Source organism: Lucilia sericata, unplaced genomic scaffold, assembly GCF_015586225.1.
Source record: "Lucilia sericata isolate MDLA Ls3-8-SP2 unplaced genomic scaffold, ASM1558622v1 Contig000235F_arrow, whole genome shotgun sequence".
In the NCBI taxonomy this organism is placed as follows: Eukaryota; Metazoa; Arthropoda; class Insecta; order Diptera; family Calliphoridae; genus Lucilia; species Lucilia sericata.
This window is the reverse complement of record NW_023994262.1, coordinates 475,001-495,804: the sequence shown is the minus strand read 5'-3', so window position 1 is coordinate 495,804 and position 20,804 is coordinate 475,001.

The following is a 20,804-nucleotide window of genomic DNA, read 5'->3' as shown; positions in this document are numbered from 1 at the left end:
CTATGTCTAGTCTAGTCTATATCTAGTCTATGTCTAGTCTATGACTAGTCAATGTCTAATCTATGTCTACTCTATGTCTAGTCTTTATCCATGTCTAGTTTTGATAATTTTTGTCTTACTATTTTATTATTGTGTAAAAGTGAAAATGTTTTTATGTGCAGTTCAAAGTTCAATCACTCAGTGGTTAATTATATTATTTGGCCTAATAATTTGATTATAATTTACGCCTTTAATATGCATAGATATGTATTTTAAATTTTCTTTATTTTCTATAAAAATTCAATTCTTGTTAAAATGTTTACTATTTGGCAAGTGAGAATTTAATGAAAAAAATCAAAGTACATTATATATATATTTGAATAATTACTAAAGGCAAATAAACATTAGAGTGCAGTTACATTTTTGCATTAATTTAAATGTAAATAAATTTAAAGTTTTCAAATTAAAATTAAAAAGTACATAGTTCTGAAAATTGTAAATACAATTTAGAAAATATTATGTGAAACATCAAATGTAGTTAAACAAAAAAAATCTTAAACCAATAATATGTGGCACCTTAATTTATCTATTTGGCAACCACCACATCCACCAACATCATTGCAAAATGTGGCAATAAAACAAATTCAATGTCTAAACCAAATAACCAACCAGCTAGCCAGCCAATCATCCAGCAATTTAGGACTTTTGGATCATTAAATATTTTGATGCCTGCATTTTCGTAATGCATTGATGCATTTTATAAGGGCATTACAAAATGAGTGTAATAAACAATTTTTAATGTTTCAATACATTTAAAATAAAATTTTTAATAGAATATTGATTTTAATAGCTACATTTTATTAATGTATGAATGTTTTGTTTTCTTCTTATAGAAAATGAATTTTATTTTATAAAACTGCATATAAGAAGAAATTATTTAGGAAATGTTTTTTGTTGTTAATATAAATCTATTTGCCAAATAATGAAAATAAAAAACATGCAAAGATTTTGTTTTAAAATTCGTACTCAAATTCATCGATATGACTCGTATTACTTAAAAGTGCAATGACATTAAATGTCACAACTGACAAGTGATGACAATGTTAACAACAAATGCAACAACAACAGTTTATGATCGGTAACTTTAGAGAGAAAACAAAGAAATAAAAGCTGAAGAAGGAAAAAAAAAACAATAAAATGAACAATTTACAAAGTCGTTTTTTTCTACAGTTGTTTATTTTGCAATTTGATACTTTGTTGTTGAATTTCGGCAAAAGAACAAAGTGAACAGAAATTAAAAAAATCCCTTTTATTTTCATTTGAACAAGCGTGAATTGCCGGCCTCTGTAGCATTTCTTTTAGGTTCATGCTCTAATAGAGTAATTTAAACCGAAAACAGGACAGTGGAATAAAGTAGAGAACGTACCTAGTGGAGAGCGTACAGAGTAGATGAGAACTAAAAAACCTGCAAAAACCTAAAGCTAGGGTTTCCAAGATTCGAATACTGAACTAGAACAGACCTAGAACAGAACTAGAACAGAACAGCACTAAACAGAAGTAGAATAGAACTAGAACAGAATTAGAACAGAACTAGAAACAGAACTAGAACAGAACTAGAACAGAACTAGAACAGAACTAGAACAGAACTAGAACAGAACTAGAACAAAACTAGAACAGAACAGCACTAGAACAGAACAGAACTAGAACAGAACTAGAACAGAACTAGAACAGAACTAGAAAACAGAACTAGAAACATAAATAGAACAGAAATAGAACAGAAATAGAACAGAACTAGAACAGAAATAGAACAGAAATAGAACAGAACTAGAACAGAACTAGAACAGGACTAGAATAGAACTAGAATAGAAACTAGAACTGAACTAGAACTGAACTAGAACTGAACTAGAACTGAACTAGAACTGAACTAGAACTGAACTAGAAACTGAACTAGATCTGAACTATAACTGAACTATAACTGAAAGAACTGAACTAGAACTGAACTAGAACTGAACTAGAACTGAACTAGAACTGAACTAGAACTGAACTAGAACTGAACTAGAACTGAACTAGAACTGAACTAGAACTGAACTAGAACTGAACTAGAACTGAACTAGAACTGAACTAGAACTGAACTAGAACTGAACTAGAACTGACTCGAGAACTACTGAACTAGAACTGAACTAGAACTGAACTAGAACTGAACTAGAACTGAACTAGAACTGAACTAGAACTGAACTAGAACTGAAACTAGAACTGAACTAGAACTGACTAGAACTGAACTAGAACTGAACTAGAACTGAACTAGAACTGAACTAGAACTGAACTAGAACTGAACTAGAACTGAACTAGAACTGAACTAGAACTAAACTAGAAATGAACTAGAACTGAACTGGAACTGAACTAGAACTGAACTAGAACTGAACTAGAAACTGAACTAGAACTGAACTAGAACTGAAATAGATCTGAAATTGAACTGAACTAGAACTGAACTAGAACTGAACTAGAACAGAACTAGAAACAGAACTAGAACAGGACTAGAACAGAACTAGAATAGAACTAGAATAGAACTAGAACTGAACTAGAACTGAACTAGAACTGAACTAGAACTGAACTAGAACTGAACTAGAACTGAACTAGAACTGAACTAGAAATGAACTTGAACAGAACTAGAACTAAACTAGAACTAAACTAGAAATGAACTAGAACTGAACTACAACTGAACTGGAACTGAACTAGAACTGAACTAGAACTGAACTAGAACTAAACTAGAACTAAACTAGAACTAAACTAGAACTAAACTAGAACTAAACTAGAACTAAACTAGAACTGAACTAGAACTAAACTAGAACTAAACTAGAACTGAACTAGAACTAAACTGCAATTGAACTAGTATAACTGAATTACAAATAACCTACAACTTCAAATTCCCAACAAAAATTTGTCCCTGTAACTTTCGTCTTAAAAACCCCTACCTACCGCACACGGTGACGAAGGCAGTGTTGATGTTTACCAGTCGGTGGTAATGGTTGCTGCTGGTGGTCAACAACCTCTGCGACAGGAATACGTATTATAATGTGAAATTACAAACAAAATAAAAAATGAAGCTACAAAATGAAAAGTTAAACTTACTATTATTTTATTTCACACATGCATACACGCAAAATAGCAGCAACTACAACAACAACACGAAGAACTTGGTAGCAGTAGTAAATATAAAGGCTTTTGAAGTTCTGCATGATTTACCAAAGTGCATATTTACAACAGAATTAAAACTACAAAAACTAGATGTTGGCTTACAAACAAACATAAAGTGTGTTGAGAAAGTCTATAGCAGTGTTTTAGGAGTTGATGAAAAGTTGTATTTTCTAGGAAACAATATGGCTCAGAAACTGAATACTTAGTCATAGAAACTAAATACAAAAATAAACATATTTTCAATATTTCTTACAGATTTAAATTAGTTGCGTCAAAGGTCGAAAAAACAAATTTTTACTTTTTTTTTGAATTAAGATATTTGTCAAAAGACTTGTCCCACATACTGTATATGTGTATATGTGTACCTTTTAAATGTTTCGGCTGGATATTTGCATGAGTGTGTATATGAACATGTATTTGTTGTACAATATTTACATAAGTTTCCCTTTAATGAATTAACAAAGTTGTTACACAAAATACACTAAACTACCAAAACAACAATAATACCAGCAATTGGTAGTAAACGCCCCAGAAGAACACACAAGGAAATTGTAACCATCTACAACTAATTGTTGTTATCCCCTGACACTTTTGTTTCCCTCTCAACCCTTCCCTTTGGCTCCTGCGTCAATTACAAATGTAAAAGACGACGGCTTAAAATGTTTGATGTTTATATTTCTGTGTTGTTTTAGTTTTTGTAACAAAATATTTATTTATTTTCTTGTTTTTATTGTTGCAGTTTTTGTTAAATATTATTGAAAATTATTACATTTGACTTCGCTTTAGTTGCTGCTGCTGCCTTTGTAGCTGTTGTTGCAACATAAGTGGTCAAAACATACATACGTGTGCACCCGTGTACACATTCAAAAGAGTGTGAAACTCAATATGCGTGCTTTTGAAGAATCTACATAATTAAAGACATGGCCGAAGAAAAACAAAACCAAAACAACAAAACACTGAGAAAACTATATTATTTTTTTTAATGAAATAATAAATATGGGGGAAAAAGTACAAGGGGATTAATTTTCAATGTTCAAAATGTAACTAGGAGCAGTTGTAGTTTTTTTTTAAATACAAAAGTAGAGGATATAACTAATTGTCAGGTTGTATAATGTATTTTTGTATGTGCGCGTATTGTTAATAAGTTACAATATTATTTGCTATATTTATACAATTTTAAGCATTAAATTTTATGAGTATTATTGACCCTTCTTCAGTCGTCACGCTAATAAAAGTGTGCTGTACAGTGGAACTAAAAAAGCAAGACCAATAGATGTGAATTAAAACTGAACCAGAACTGAATAGGAACTAAACTAGAACTGTAATAGAACTTAACTAGAACTAAACTAAAAATGAACTAGAACAGAACTAGAACTAGAACTGAACTAGAACTGAACTAGAACTGAACTAGAACTGAACTAGAACTAGAACTGAACTAGAACTGAACTAGAACTGAACTAGAAACTAAACTAGAACTGAACTAGAACTGAACCAGAACTCAACTAGAACTGAACTGGAACTGAACTAGAACTGAACTAGAACTGAACTAGAACTGAACTAGAACTGAACTAGAACTGAACTAGAACTGAACTAGAACTGAACTAGAACTGAACTACAACTGAACTAGAACTGAACTAGAACTGAACTAGAACTGAACTAGAACTGAACTAGAACGGAATTAGAACTCAAATAGAACTGAATTAGAACTCAAATTGAACTGATCTGGAACTGAACTAGCACTGAACTATAACTGAACTTGCACTGAACTATAAACTGAACTATAACTGAGCTAGAACTGAACTAGAACTGAACTAGAAACTGAACTGGAACTGAAGTAGAACTGAACTAGAACTGAACTAGAACTGAACTAGAACTGAACTAGAACTGAACTAGAACTGAACTAGAACTGAACTAGAACTGAACTAGAACTGAACTAGAACTGAACTAGAACTGAACTAGAACTGAACTAGAACTGAACTAGAACTGAACTAGAACTGAACTAGAACTGAACTAGAACTGAACTAGAACTGAACTAGAACTGAACTAGAACTGAACTAGAACTGAACTAGAACTGAACTAGAACTGAACTAGAACTGAACTAGAACTGAACTAGAACTGAACTAGAACTGAACTAGAACTGAACTAGAACTGAACTAGAACTGAACTAGAACTGAACTAGAACTGAACTAGAACTGAACTAGAACTGAACTAGAACTGAACTAGAACTTAACTAGATCTGAACTAGAACTGAACTAGAACTGAACTAGAACTGAACTAGAACTGAACTAGAACTGAACTGAAGAACTGAACTAGAACTGAACTAGAACTGAACTAGAACTGAACTAGAACTGAACTAGAACTAAACTAGAACTGAACTAGAACTGAACTAGAACTGAACTAGAACTGAACTAGAACTGAACTAGAACTGAACTAGAACTGAACTAGAACTCAACTAGAACTTAACTTGAACTGAACTAGAACTGAACTAGAAATGAACTAGAACTATAATAGAACTTAACTAGAACTAAACCTAAAATGAACTAGAACAGAACTAGAACTAGAGCTGAACTAGAACTGAACTAGAACTGAACTAGAACTGAACTAGAACTGAACTAGAACTGAACTAGAACTGAACTAGAACTGAACTAGAACTGAACTAGAACTGAACTAGAACTCAACTAGAACTCAACTAGAACTCAACTAGAACTTAACTTGAACTTAACTTGAACTGAACTAGAACTGAACTAGAAATGAACTAGAACTGAACTAGAACTGTAATAGAACTTAACTAGAACTAAACTAAAAATGAACTAGAACAGAACTAGAGCTGAACTGGAACGGAACTAGAACTGAACTAGAACTGAACTAGAATAGAACAAGAAGTAAACTAAAGCTGTACTAGAACTGATCTAGTGATATGTTATCTCTTCCCCACTGTTATTAAGTGCATTAAATCTTTCTGAAATTCATTTAAATATTTTAACAAAATATTGCAACTCCCTTAGGAAAAAAATAATAATTCTCTTAATGAGTTGCACAGCAAACATTATGTAACAAATGCGTTAAAATAACCCCAACTTAAGCAACTGTTAACAAAAACTTAGGGAAGCATATTCTACTTATTTAAATTCCTTTTGAGTATTATTTTCAGTATTAAATTTAATAAATATTTGTTTCTGTGCTGGCAAACATTATTAAATGGGCGTTTTTTTTTTTTGTACTCTTCCTTGCTTTAATGATGAATTTAATTTGACCGTAAGTGAACATTATGGCAATTAATTTTACACGTACGAGTGCGATGATTATTTTGTATTCGCATCCCTATTTGAAATCGTGTTGAATTTTCAAGCATTTTAATTATTTTAATGTTAATAAATAATACTTTATTTTTACTAGTATTATGCGCTTGATCTTGTTATTAAAATAATTAAAAATAAAGTATTTTAAATTTAATTTATTAGGAAAAATAAGGGGAACTAATTAAAACTAGTACTAGATTGTGGGTTAGTAATTTTGAATTAAATTTTAAATATTTGTATTAATAACTTATGATTAAGAGGTCTTTTGTAGTTAATTTACGGAGTTCTTTGTAAATTAAGAGTTAAGTTTTTACGAGCTTTTAATTAAGTTGCAGGGCAGTTGTTTAAAAGCAGTTATTAGGCAAATTTCTTGTAATTCTAAAGCTAAATTTATTTATATCATTGAAGTAACTAATAAACCTGCCCAAAACGACACGACAAACACAATTATTAGCTGCAGACTAAAAAGCAATTTTCTAGAAAATCGTCCCGAAATAATCATTTGTTGTATACGAAATAGACATTTAATGTTTGTTACTATGACTGCCATTAGATTTATGACTACAAAGTAACAAAAATTACCACCTAAATCTCTACAAAATAATATTTCTAAAATACTACATACAAACAAACACTTAAAAATCGTGTGTTCAAAAATATTGTCTCTATCTTCGAACATTATTACACTGACATGCGAGTACATTTACTTAGAAACAAATAAAATTTATCGAAAAATTGCAACAACTGCAACAGCTACCTGCTGTTACAGCATTAAAAATAGCAAAATTATTGCTAGTAGTAGTAGTAGAAATGCTAAAACGTAGAAGGAGAAGCCGCAAAAGATGAAGTTGAAAAATGGTTGCACATTATGGCAACAATTGCCAGTCAACACTAACTAAAACAAGCAACAACCGAAACTCACTTACTGCACTACACTACACACTTTAAATTGTACCTCTTCATTCATTCTAATTCCTAAACAAGATTTATATATAAAAATAGCCTAGAGGCGCCTTACAATTTATTTCCTACATCCAGGGAAGTGGAAGTCATCCTAGGAGGGGAATCGGAATGTAATCCAATGAGGGGAATTTAACTAACTAAAAGTGGAACAAATGAACTGGAACTTAATTGCTCTAGAACTAGAACTCTGAACTGGAACTGAACTAGAACTGAACTAGAAACTTGAACTAGAACCTGAACTAGAACTGAACTAGAACTGAACTAGAACTGGAACTAGAAACTGAACTAAAAACTTGAACTAGAACTGACCTCGACCTGAACTAGAACTGAACTAGAACTGTAACTAGGAACTGAACTAGAACTGAACTAGACACTGAACTAGTAACTGAACTAGAACTGAACTAGAACTGAACTAGAACTGAACCTAGAACTGAACTAGAAACTTGAACTAGGAACTGAACTAGAACTGAACTAGAACTGAACTAGAACTGAACTAGAACTGAACTAGAAATGAACTAGAACTGAACTAGAACTGAACTAGAAACTGAACTAGAACTAACTAGAAACTTGAACTAGAACTGAACTAGAACTGAACTAGAACTGAACTAGAACTGAACTAGAACTGAACTAGAACTGAACTAGAACTGAACTAGAACTGAACTAGAACTGAACTAGAACTGAACTAGAACTGAACTAGAACTGAACTAGAACTGAACTAGAACTGAACTAGAACTGAACTAGAACTGAACTAGAACTGAACTAGAACTGAACTAGAACTGAACTAGAACTGAACTAGAACTGAACTAGAACTGAACTAGAACTGAACTAGAACTGAACTAGAACTGAACTAGAACTGAACTAGAACTGAACTAGAACTGAACTAGAACTGAACTAGAACTGAACTAGAACTGAACTAGAACTGAACTAGAACTGAACTAGAACTGAACTAGAACTGAACTAGAACTGAACTAGAACTGAACTAGAACTGAACTAGAACTGAACTAGAACTGAACTAGAACTGAATTAGAACTGAACTAGAACTGAACTAGAACTGAACTAGAACTGAACTAGAACTGAACTAGAACTGAACTAGAACTGAACTAGAACTGAACTAGAACTGAACTAGATCTGAACTAGATCTGAACTAGATCTGAACTAGATCTGAACTAGATCTGAACTAGAACTGAACTAGAACTGAACTAGAACTGAACTAGAACTGAACTAGATCTGAACTAGAACTGAACTAAAACTGAACTAGAACTGAACTAGAACTGAACTAGAACTGAACTAGAACTGAACTAGAACTAAACTAGAACAGAATTAGAACTGAACTAGAACTGAACTAGAACTGAACTAGAACTGAACTAGAACTGAACTAGAACTGAACTAGAACTGAACTAGAACTGAACTAGAACTGAACTAGAACTGAACTAGAACTGAACTAGAACTGAACTAGAACTGAACTAGATCTGAACTAGAACTGAACTAGAACTGAACTAGAACTAGAACTGAACTAGAACTGAACTAGAACTGAACTAGAACTGAACTAGAACTGAACTAGAACTGAACTAGAACTGAACTAGAACTGAACTAGAACGAACTAGAACTGAACTAGAACTGAACTAGAACTGAACTAGAACTGAACTAGAACTGAACTAGAACTGAACTAGAACTAAACTAGATCTGAGCTAGAACTGAACTATAATTAAACAAGAACTGATCTGAACATCCATCCTTCCCTCGTTTAGTTTCTTAGTATTTTTGGTAGCCTTGTTTTCCTCAGTTTAGTAGTCAATTTTTTAAATGCCACTTTATAGTTGTTAAGATGAGTTTAAGGCGAATGTTTGACCATTTATTTTAGTATTTTTTTTTATTTTGGTAAAATTTTATTTTTTTGCCTAGATTTTTCCTACCTGTTTATTTTTCATATTTATATAAAATAAAAAAATATTTTTTTTTTCATCGTTACGTACGATAGATAGTTGGTTGCTTAGTTTAGCCATGAGGGTGCCGGCCTGGCCACAATTCTATTTAGTGTTTCTGTGTACATCTCAAAAATAAATTCCTCTCTACTACGTTCTATTTGTGTTTTTGAATGTGGCATTAACAGTAACAAATCATTTTTCATAGTGTCTGGAATCTTAGTTGCAGTTGTATGCCAGTGATGTTTAAATAATCTGTTTAAATAAATGATTTGTTTATGACATTAAAGCGTTTAATTTAGAGAAAAAGTTTTTCTCTTTTTTTTTTGTATCTGTTCGTGCTAGATTTTGTACAAATTAGTCATTCGCATTTAAACGGTTTAACGGGTTTGTTGTTGCCACTTTTCTATGTTGCGGAAAAATCTTGTTAAGTTCAGTTTTATTTTTTCTTTATTTCTTAATTTATGACCAACAATTGAAATGTTTTAGCAGTTTTTTTCGTTACTAGTTGTGGCAATATATTTTCTAATTATTTTCAATGTTGTTGCTTTAATTTTACAAATGCCTGGTTGTTTTTACTGCAATTTTCCCCAACGTTCGTAGCCATGAGCTTCACTATTGAGTTTTGTTTTATTTGGAAAAAAATGTTTGTGCTTCAAATGTCATTGAACTTTTTCGTTAATATGCTTGAAATAAAAAAGTTGTAATTGCAGAATAACAACATAAGCAATATTACCAGCAAACAGTACTTTAGATACAACCCGAGGCATTATTAAATACCAACAAACCGACTGCTGAATAAAAAAAATAAAACGGAAAAAAGTCAAAATAAATACTGCATACATTACATTCAATAAAGAAATAACAGACGTTCCTAAACTTTTAAATTTCAGTTTTTCATTCTACATTATCTGGAGTTCTAGTTCAGTTCTAGTTCATTTCTAGTTCAGTTCTAGTTCAGTTCTAGTTCTAGTTCAGTTCTAGTTCTAGTTCAGTTCTAGTTCAGTTCTAGTTCTAGTTCAGTTCTAGTTCAGTTCTAGTTCAGTTCTAGTTCAGTTTTAGTTCAGTTCTAGTTCAGTTCTAGTTCAGTTCTAGTTCAGTTCTAGTTCAGTTCTTGTTCAGTTCTAATTCTGTTCTAGTTTAGTTCTAATTCAGTTCTAGTTCAGTTTTAGTTCATTTCTAGTTCAGATCTAGTTCAGTTCTAGTTCAGTTCTAGTGCAGTTCTAGTGCAGTTCAAGTGCAGTTCTAGTTCAGTTCTAGTTCAGTTCTAGTTCAGTTCTAGTTCAGTTCTAGTTCAGTTCTAGTTCAGTTCTAGTTCAGTTCTAGTTCAGTTCTAGTTCAGTTCTAGTTCAGATCTAGTTCAGTTCTAGTTCAGTTCTAGTTCAGTTCTAGTTCAGTTCTAGTTCTAGTTCAGTTCTAGTTCAGTTCTAGTTCAGATCTAGTTCAGTTCTAGTTCAGTTCTAGTTCAGTTCTAGTTCAGTTCTAGTTCAGTTCTAGTTCAGATCTAGTTCAGTTCTAGTTCAGTTCTAGTTCAGTTCTAGTTCAGTTCTAGTTCAGTTCTAGTTCAGTTCTAGTTCAGTTCTAGTTCAGTTCTAGTTCAGTTCTAGTTCAGTTCTAGTTCAGTTCTAGTTCAGTTCTAGTTCAGTTCTAGTTCAGTTCTAGTTCAGTTCTAGTTCAGTTCTAGTTCAGTTCTAGTTCAGTTCTAGTTCAGTTCTAGTTCAGTTCTAGTTCAGTTCTAGTTCAGTTCTAGTTCAGTTCTAGTTCAGTTCTAGTTCAGATCTAGTTCAGTTCTAGTTCAGTTCAAGTTCAGTTCTAGTTCAGTTCTAGTTCAGTTCTAGTTCAGTTCTAGTTCAGTTCTAGTTCAGTTCTAGTTCAGTTCTAGTTCAGTTCTAGTTCAGTTCTAGTTCAGTTCTAGTTCAGTTCTAGTTCAGATCTAGTTCAGTTCTAGTTCAGTTCTAGTTCTAGTACAGTTCTAGTTCAGTTCTAGTTCAGATCTAGTTCAGTTCTAGTTCAGTTCTAGTTCAGTTCTAGTTCAGTTCTAGTTCAGTTCTAGTTCAGTTCTAGTTCAGTTCTAGTTCAGTTCTAGTTCAGTTCTAGTTCAGTTCTAGTTCAGTTCTAGTTCAGTTCTAGTTCAGTTCAAGTTCAGTTCTAGTTCAGTTCTAGTTCAGTTCTAGTTCAGTTCTAGTTCAGTTCTAGTTCAGATCTAGTTCAGTTCTAGTTCAGTTCTAGTTCAGTTCTAGTTCAGTTCTAGTTTTGTTCTAGTTTTGTTCTAGTTCAGTTCTAGTTCAGTTCTAGTTCAGTTCTAGTTCAGTTCTAGTTCAGTTCTAGTTCAGTTCTAGTTCAGTTCTAGTTCAGTTCTAGTTCAGTTCTAGTTCAGTTCTAGTTCAGTTCTAGTTCAGTTCTAGTTCAGTTCTAGTTCAGTTCTATTTCAGTTCTAGTTCAGTTCTAGTTCAGTTCTAGTTCAGTTCTAGTTCAGTTCTAGTACAGTTCTAGTTCAGTTCTAGTTCAGTTCTAGTTCAGTTCTAGTTTTGTTCTAGTTCAGTTTTAGTTTAGTTCCAGTTCAAGTTTTATTCATTTCTAATTCAGATCTAGTTTTATTCGAGATCACTTTTAGCTCAGAGAACTAATATAACGATATCTTTTGACATTAAATTTTTATTAGCGAACCTCTGTCTTTAATTATCCAACAACTTCAGCAACAGAATTGCAAAAATATTAATCATACGTCTCGTTGTACGGTGCAAATCTCTCAATGTACTTAAAACTTTAGCAATTTTAATGCTTTTTAAATCACAATTCACAACTCAGAACAACAGCAATGCTGCATGATACATTTCCCATATTGGCAACGCCAAAAGAACCAACTAACAACGAAACACCACAACCTTACCACTAATTTTTTTTCTTGCTAAAGCTCTACCAGTCATCTTGCAATAATAAAGAGTTTCTAGAATATTTTTTTAATAAAAAAAACAACAACCCTTTTGTTAAGAAGAAAAAAATTAAACAGTGAAATGAGGGAAAACTCCAACAAGCCAACGAACCGAAAGTCAAGTTTATTTTATGATGAACGAAAACCAAAAAAATATATGTACATATATCCACAAAAACAATGAAATTTCTGCAAATTTATATAAAACTTTTTCCTATTTTTGTTTTACTGATGCTGCTGCTTTAACATGTTTCGGCAATACTTTATGAATTCAGGCTTTTAAGCAATATTCTACTTGGTTTTTTATACAAAATATTTGGTTTTTTTTCTGTATGCGCCCTTAAACAAATTCAGTATTTTCCAGCTTAAACAGAAATACCGAGGCGCCATCATGATACGTTCGTTTTTAAAGTATAGGAATTTTTAAGCCAAACACCCTCCTCAACATCTGGAAAATCATTATTGTTATTATTATTGTGATTGCGAATGCGAATGATGTTGTTGTGTCTGAAGATGAGTTTGAGTATGAAGAAGGTGATGGTGCAATTAATATGTATAATTCTCCGACTTTCCCTACTTGTTTTTCTTCATTTAGGGGAATAACAGACAACAAAAAAAGAGAAACAACTCAAATAAAAATGTATTCAACTGCATCCTTTTACCATGTACGAGTATGTGTTTATACTCCCTTAATTTTTATTTCATTTTTTTGCTCTACTTGGGGTTCGTTTGATGATTAAAACTTTATTTGTGTAAACGATGTTGGGTTGTTTTTAGCTTACCCTTGAATTTGTTTTAATTTTACTTCATTTTTTATGGAAATATTTGCTGAAGAGTGTATGCTTATTTCAGTCTCCCTAAAAGTGACTGTGATTTAAATAAAAATATACACCCTATTTGACTAAGGGTGGCATTATTGGATATTGGGTTTATTATAATTTTAACAGGGAGTAAAAATGTTACAAAAACATCACGCAACTTTGGTATAAATTAACTGAATGAACTAGAACTGAATTAGAACCGAATTAGAACTGAACTAGAACTGAATTAGAACTGAATTAGAACTGAATTAGAACTGAATTAGAACTGAATTAGAACTGAATTAGAACTGAATTTAAACTGAATTAGAACTGAATTAGAACTGAATTAGAACTGAACTAGAACTTTACACGAACTGAACAAGAACTGAACAAGAACTGAACAAGAACTGAACAAGAACTGAACTAGAACTGAACTAGAACTGACTAGAACTAACTAGAACTGAACTAGAACAGAACTAGAACTAGAACTGAACTAGAACAGAACTAGAAAGAACTAGAACAGAACTAGAACTGAACTAGAACTGAACTAGAACTGAACTAGAAATGAACTAGAACAGAACTAGAACAGAACTAGAACTGAACTAGAACTGAACTAGAACTGAACTCGAACGAACTAGAACTGAACTAGAACTGAACTAGAACTGAACTAGAACTGAACTAGAACTGAACTAGAACTGAACTAGAACTGAACTAGAACTGAACTAGGAAACTGAACTAGAACTGAACTAGAATGAACTAGAACTGAACTAGAACTGAACTAGAACTGAACTAGAACTGAACTAGAACTGAACTAGAAACTGAACTAGAACTGAACTAAAACTGAACTAGATGAACTAGAACTGAACTAGAACTGGAAACTAGAACTGAACTAGAACTGAACTAGAACTGAACTAGAACTGAACTAGAACTGAACTAGAACTGAACTAGAACTGAACTAGAACTGAACTAGAACTGAACTAGAACTGAACTAGAACTGAACTAGAACTGAACTAGAACTGAACTAGACTGAACTAGAACTGAACTAGAACTGAACTAGAACTGAACTAGAACTGAAACTAGAACTGAACTAGAACTGAACTAGAACTGAACTAGAACTGAACTAGAACTGAACTAGAACTGAACTAGAATGAACTAGAACTGAACTAGAACTGAACTAGAACTGAACTAGAACTGAAACTAGAACTGAACTAGAAACTGAACTAGAACCTGAACTAGAACTGAACTAGAACTGAATTAGAACTGAACTAGAACTTAACTAGAACTGAACTAGAACTGAACTAGAACTGACTATTGGAACTGAACTAGAAACTGAACTAGAACTGAATTAGAAACTGAACAGAACTTAACTAGAACTTAACTAGAACTGAACTAGAACTGAACTAGAATTGAACTAGAATTGAACTAGAACTGAACTAGAACTGAACTAGAACTGAACTAGAACTGAACTAGAACTGAACTAGAACTGAACTAGAATTGAACTAGAACTGAACTAGAACTGAACTAGAACTGAACTAGAACAGAACTGAACTAGAACTGAACTAGAACTGAACTAGAACTGAACTAGAACTGAACTAGAACTGAACTAGAACTGAACTAGAACTGAACTAGAACTGAACTAGAACTGAACTAGAACTGAACTAGAACTGAACTAGAACTGAACTAGAACAGAACTAGAACAGAACTAGAACTGAACTAGAACTGAACTAGAACTGAACTAGAATTGAACTAGAACTGAACTAGAACTGAACTAGAACTGAACTAGAACTGAACTAGAACTGACCTAGAACTGAACTAGAACTAGAACTGAACTAGAACTGAACTAGAACTGAACTAGAACTGAACTAGAACTGAACTAGAACTAGAACTAGAACTGAACTAGAACTGAACTAGAACTGAACTAGAACTGAACTAGAACTGAACGAGAACTGAACTAGAACTGAATTAGAACTGAACTAGAACTTAACTAGAACTGAACTAGAACTGAACTAGAACTGAACTAGAACTGAACAAGAACTGAACTAGAACTGAACTAGAACTGAACTAGATCTGAACTAGAACTGAACTAGAACTGAACTAGAACTGAACTGAACTAGAACTGAACTAGAACTGAACTAGAACTGAACTAGAACTGAACTAGAACTGAACTAGAACTGAACTAGAACTGAACTAGAACTGAACTAGAACTGAACTAGAACTGAACTAGAACTGAACTAGAACTGAACTAGAACTGAACTAGAACTGAACTGGTACTGAACTGGTACTGAACTAGAACTGAACTAGAACTTAACTAGAACTTAACTAGAACTGAACTAAAAACTAGAACTAAAACTGATTAAAACTGAACTTGAACTAAGCTAGAGCTGAATCAAAAATTAACTGCTACTGAGCTAGAACTGAACGAAAATTTTATGATTCTCACTTTCTTATCATTAATAACTCTCTTCTCCCCTGCACTTGAATCTATTTTTTTGTCATTGTAATTTAAAAAGAATGCTTCATATTTATATTTTTTTTATTATTTTTTTTTTTTTTTTTCATTACATTTTAATAATGAACAATATACTAAAATGAATACCCTAAAGTAATTGTTCATTTACTTGATTATTTTGTTCATTCTTTACATTTTGAAAATTGTTCTTTAGCTCCTTATACTTTGGGGATGTATATTTGTTTGGCCTCGACTGCTGTTGTCGTTTAAAACATTTGCTGCATGCAGTATCTTTACTGGAATCATTCGTATTTTTTGAGTTTACTATGAGTTTTTTTGCTTTTAACAATTTTTATCCTGCAGGATATTAATGTCTTCCTTAAGCTTGCTATGGTGAAATATAAAATTGCTGTAACTTAAGTTTTTTTTTTCTACTTTATTTAGCATCTAATTAAATTTTGTTTATGGCTAAATTAAAATTGAGACCACAGCGACAATGTGGACACTTGGTTGGTTTCCATATAAAGCATCATTCATTCTAAAGAGAAATATGTTTTCTTTTCCCTAGTATTTTACTTTTTTGTATAATTTTCTATTTCAACAATTATTTTATTATTTAGAATAAACCTCAAAGTTACTGCGTGTCGTCTGTGGTATTCATTGTAATCATGCTTTTGTTCTTTGTGTTTTGAAAAAGTTGCAGTAGTTATAAAAGTGAGATAAAGAGAATCAAAATTTATACAGTTTAGTAAACAAAAATTGAAACAAGGATTGAAAAATTTTTTAAAATTTAAAAATATTCTATTTCATATTTTTGCCAAATTTTGTACCATTTTAAAAAAATTGTTCAGTATTTTAACTATTTTAACAAAATTAAATTTTTTCCCTGTCTAATAATGGTTTACTAATTAATTACTCTAAACTTCTGACTCCAAATATGAAGCAAAAGGTAAAACCTAAAAAAGTTATTAAATTCATTAAAAGATTTTGTCATTGCAAAAATAGATAATGCAGGTCCATAGAGAGGCTGTTGATTTTTAACTCTTCACTTCTTTTATTATTATAATGAGTATTATTTTAATTAATCTTAAAATTTACTTCAATATTCATACAGATTCACAGTAAAATGCTTTTTGGGCTTTTGTTTCTTGTCATTCTAAGGTTAAAGAACTTTAAAAAAAAAAAAATAAAGTACAAAAAAGTAAATGAAAAATATATTTGTATGCATTTATTACATTTTTTGTCATCATCACGTTTTTATTTTTTAACGAATTTTGTTATCGTTATTTTTTTTTGGTATTAACACCCTCATTAAATTTCAATGAAATAAAGTTATTTTTATAAAGCGTTGCATGTTATATTTTTAGAAGTTATTTTATTTTCTTTCAATTTAAATTATATAAAATTTTTATTTTGTAAAAGATTTGAGTGATAAGCAATCTGTAAAATTATTAAGGAAATCGTAAAATTGTTAAAGACAAAAAGAGTTAATTTTACAATTTTAAAAAGGTTGTATTAAGTAAATAAATTTTAGTTTAACTAGATTTCAAATATAACTAAACTATCTATAACTGAATTGGAACTGAACTATAACGGAACTAGAACTGAACTAGAACTGAACTAGAACTGAACTAGAACTGAACTAAAACTGAACTAGAGCAGAACTAAAACTGAACTAGAACTGAACTAGAACTGAACTAGAACTGAATTAGAACTGAACTAGAATTGAACTAGAACTGAACTAGAACTGAACTAGAACTGAACTAGAACAGAACTAGAACAGAACTAGAACTGAACTAGAACTAGAACTGAACTAGAACTGAACTAGAACTAGAACTGAACTAGAACTGAACTAGAACTGAACTAGAACTGAACTAGAACTGAACTAGAACTGAACTAGAACTGAACTAGAACTGAACTAGAACTGAACTAGAACTGAACTAGAACTGAACTAGAACTAGAACTGACTAGAACTGAACTAGAACTGAACTAGAACTGAACTAGAACTGAACTAGAACTGAACTAGAACTGAACTAGAACTGAACTAGAACTGAACTAGAACTGAACTAGAACTGAACTAGAACTGAACTAGAACTAGAACTACTAGAACTGAACTAGAACTGAACTAGAACTGAACTAGAACTGAACTAGAACTGACCTAGAACTGAACTAGAACTGAACCAGAACTTAGCTAGAACTGATCTAGAACAGAACTAGACGTGAACTAGAACTGACTTATAACTGAACTGCAGTTAGACTACAACTGAACTCTTGTCCACTTAGGCGTATGATTAATATTAATTAATGTTTATTTTCAAAAATATTTTTTTAACTGTTAAACCTTTATTTTAGAATCTTTTATTTAAACTTAGATAACAACAAAACTTTTAATTGTTGAACAACAAATGTTGACAGTTCAACTTAAACAATTACTACAACTAAACAAATTAAAGCAGAAACTCCCCTAAAAAAGTAAACATTAACGAAAATTGTATTGAACCAGCAATTTACAGCAAAATTTGTTTAAGCCTGAAATGAAAGAAAAAAAAAACAACTTTAATCAGTTTTCTATAGTGCAGCCTGTGAGCAAAAGTTCAGTGACATTTTTGCATCAAACTATGTGCCACAACCACAATGAAAGTCAATGACTTTTGGTTTTGGTCAAAAATTTAACTACAAATTAAAATGTTCTATTTGCTTTTCTTCAATTTGTTTTGTGTTTGTGTGTTTTTTTTTTTGCTCCAACCATGCATTTCAAATATAAAACAAAACGAAAAAAATATCTTTATTTGTGGTTTAACTTTAACTAACATTAACAACAAAATTAAAATAAAATTAAGTTGTAATATAGAGAAAGAAAAAAACTAAATAAAAGTAACACAAAAGGTCATAGGGGTGTACACTCGTCGGTCGTACTCTCTTGTATTCATGTCATACCACAAAAACCGCTCAACTCAGCTAAAATACACCAAGAAATCTATGCATTTTGCCAACACATTTTGACAGTTTGACAGTTGGTTTAAAGCTTGCATTGCTTTGCTCGCTGTGTAGTAGTTTTTTTCGTCTAAACACTAAATTAAATTCAAACTAAATAGTGGAAAAAGCTTTAAACTTAACTCTTAACAGATGTGGTTTTTAAAGGCGGACATGTTCAAGGATTTGTAGTTATTTTTTTGTAAGGAAAATATTGTAAAATAAAAAATAGAAAAAATTAAATAAAATGCTTTAGAATTGTAAAAAAATGGCAAATGTATTTTGTTGTTGTTTTTTTTTTTTTACATTAAGTGTTAATATCAAGTGGGTTGGTTGATTATTGTTCAAGTGTGCTGTTAAAACAACTACAAAAAATTTTATTCAAATCTAACAACATATCAATCAACATCATGTGTTAAAGTTCGAAATAAACACACTGAGAGAAACGAACAGAATTTTGAAAATTTATTCGTTCTCAAACCAAAGTCCATTGCAAACAACATTGTAATACCACATATAAAAATATAACTTTCTGTTCAAATTTTATTTATTGTTAAATAATAATAATAAAAAAAAAACTTAAAAACAACAACAGCAATAACTACAATTCTACCATAAAGATTCTCGCTCTATAACCTGACAATCACAAGTCACTTAAAGATGATACGCTTATCGTGGCAGTTTCTACTTCTTCTCTATAATTATGGCAACAAACTAAAGATAATTGCAGGTACTAAAAGTCTATAATGCACATAAACCAAATGCAATCAACACTTGACAAACCCATACATTCTCTTTGGGACTTCGGTTTTTTTGTTTTTATTTACAAATACTAAATTTTTATTTTTATATAAAATGTTTTTTTTCTTCTCTCTTGTACGTTTAAACTAAGCATGGATCAAATAATTATATAGTTAAGGCCAAGGAAATAAAAAACCATAAAAAAACCCAACTGAGATCAGAAATCATTTGATAATGGAGGAAAAAAAATACCAAAAGAATACAATAAAACAGTAGCTAAATTGCCGCTGCTTACCACCTCATGATGAACAACAAACGAAACGAACTAACAAACACACTTTTATATCCAATGGTTTGCTGAAAGTAGTTTAAAGATTGTTACTCTACACTCGAGGAAAAAACCGTCATGTGTAATAAACAATTAAGAGGTGTATGTTCAAATGTGCTCGTGCGCAACAGGTCAATTATTTAGTTTTTTTGTAAGTCTTTTTTTTTGTAAAAGTTCTGCAAAAAAAGTGTAACCATGAAAACGCGTTAAGTTAGTTTTCCAATACAATAACTAAAATAAAATGTGCACTCTATATACAGGAAAGACATTGGCAATAATATATGTAGAACTGAACTAGAACTGAACTAGAACTGAGCTAGACTGAACTAGAACTGAACTAGAACTGAACTAGAACTGAACTAGAACTGAACTAGAACTGAACTAGAACTGAACTAGAACTGAACTAGAACTGAACTAGAACTGAACTAGAACTGAACTAGAACTGAACTAGAACTGAACTAGAACTGAACTAGAACTGAACTAGAACTGAACTAGACTGAACTAGAACTGACTAGAACTGAACTAGAACTGAACTAGAACTGAACTAGAACTGAACTAGAACTGAACTAGAACTGAACTAGAACTGAACTAGAACTGAACTAGAACTGACTAGAACTAGAACTGAACTAGAACTGACCTAGAACTGAACTAGAACTGAACCAGAACTTAGCTAGAACTGATCTAGAACAGAACTAGACGTGAACTAGAACTGACTTATAACTGAACTGCAGTTAGACTACAACTGAACTCTTGTCCACTTAGGCGTATGATTAATATTAATTAATGTTTATTTTCAAAAATATTTTTTTAACTGTTAAACCTTTATTTTAGAATCTTTTATTTAAACTTAGATAACAACAAAACTTTTAATTGTTGAACAACAAATGTTGACAGTTCAACTTAAACAATTACTACAACTAAACAAATTAAAGCAGAAACTCCCCTAAAAAAGTAAACATTAACGAAAATTGTATTGAACCAGCAATTTACAGCAAAATTTGTTTAAGCCTGAAATGAAAGAAAAAAAAAACAACTTTAATCAGTTTTCTATAGTGCAGCCTGTGAGCAAAAGTTCAGTGACATTTTTGCATCAAACTATGTGCCACAACCACAATGAAAGTCAATGACTTTTGGTTTTGGTCAAAAATTTAACTACAAATTAAAATGTTCTATTTGCTTTTCTTCAATTTGTTTTGTGTTTGTGTGTTTTTTTTTTTGCTCCA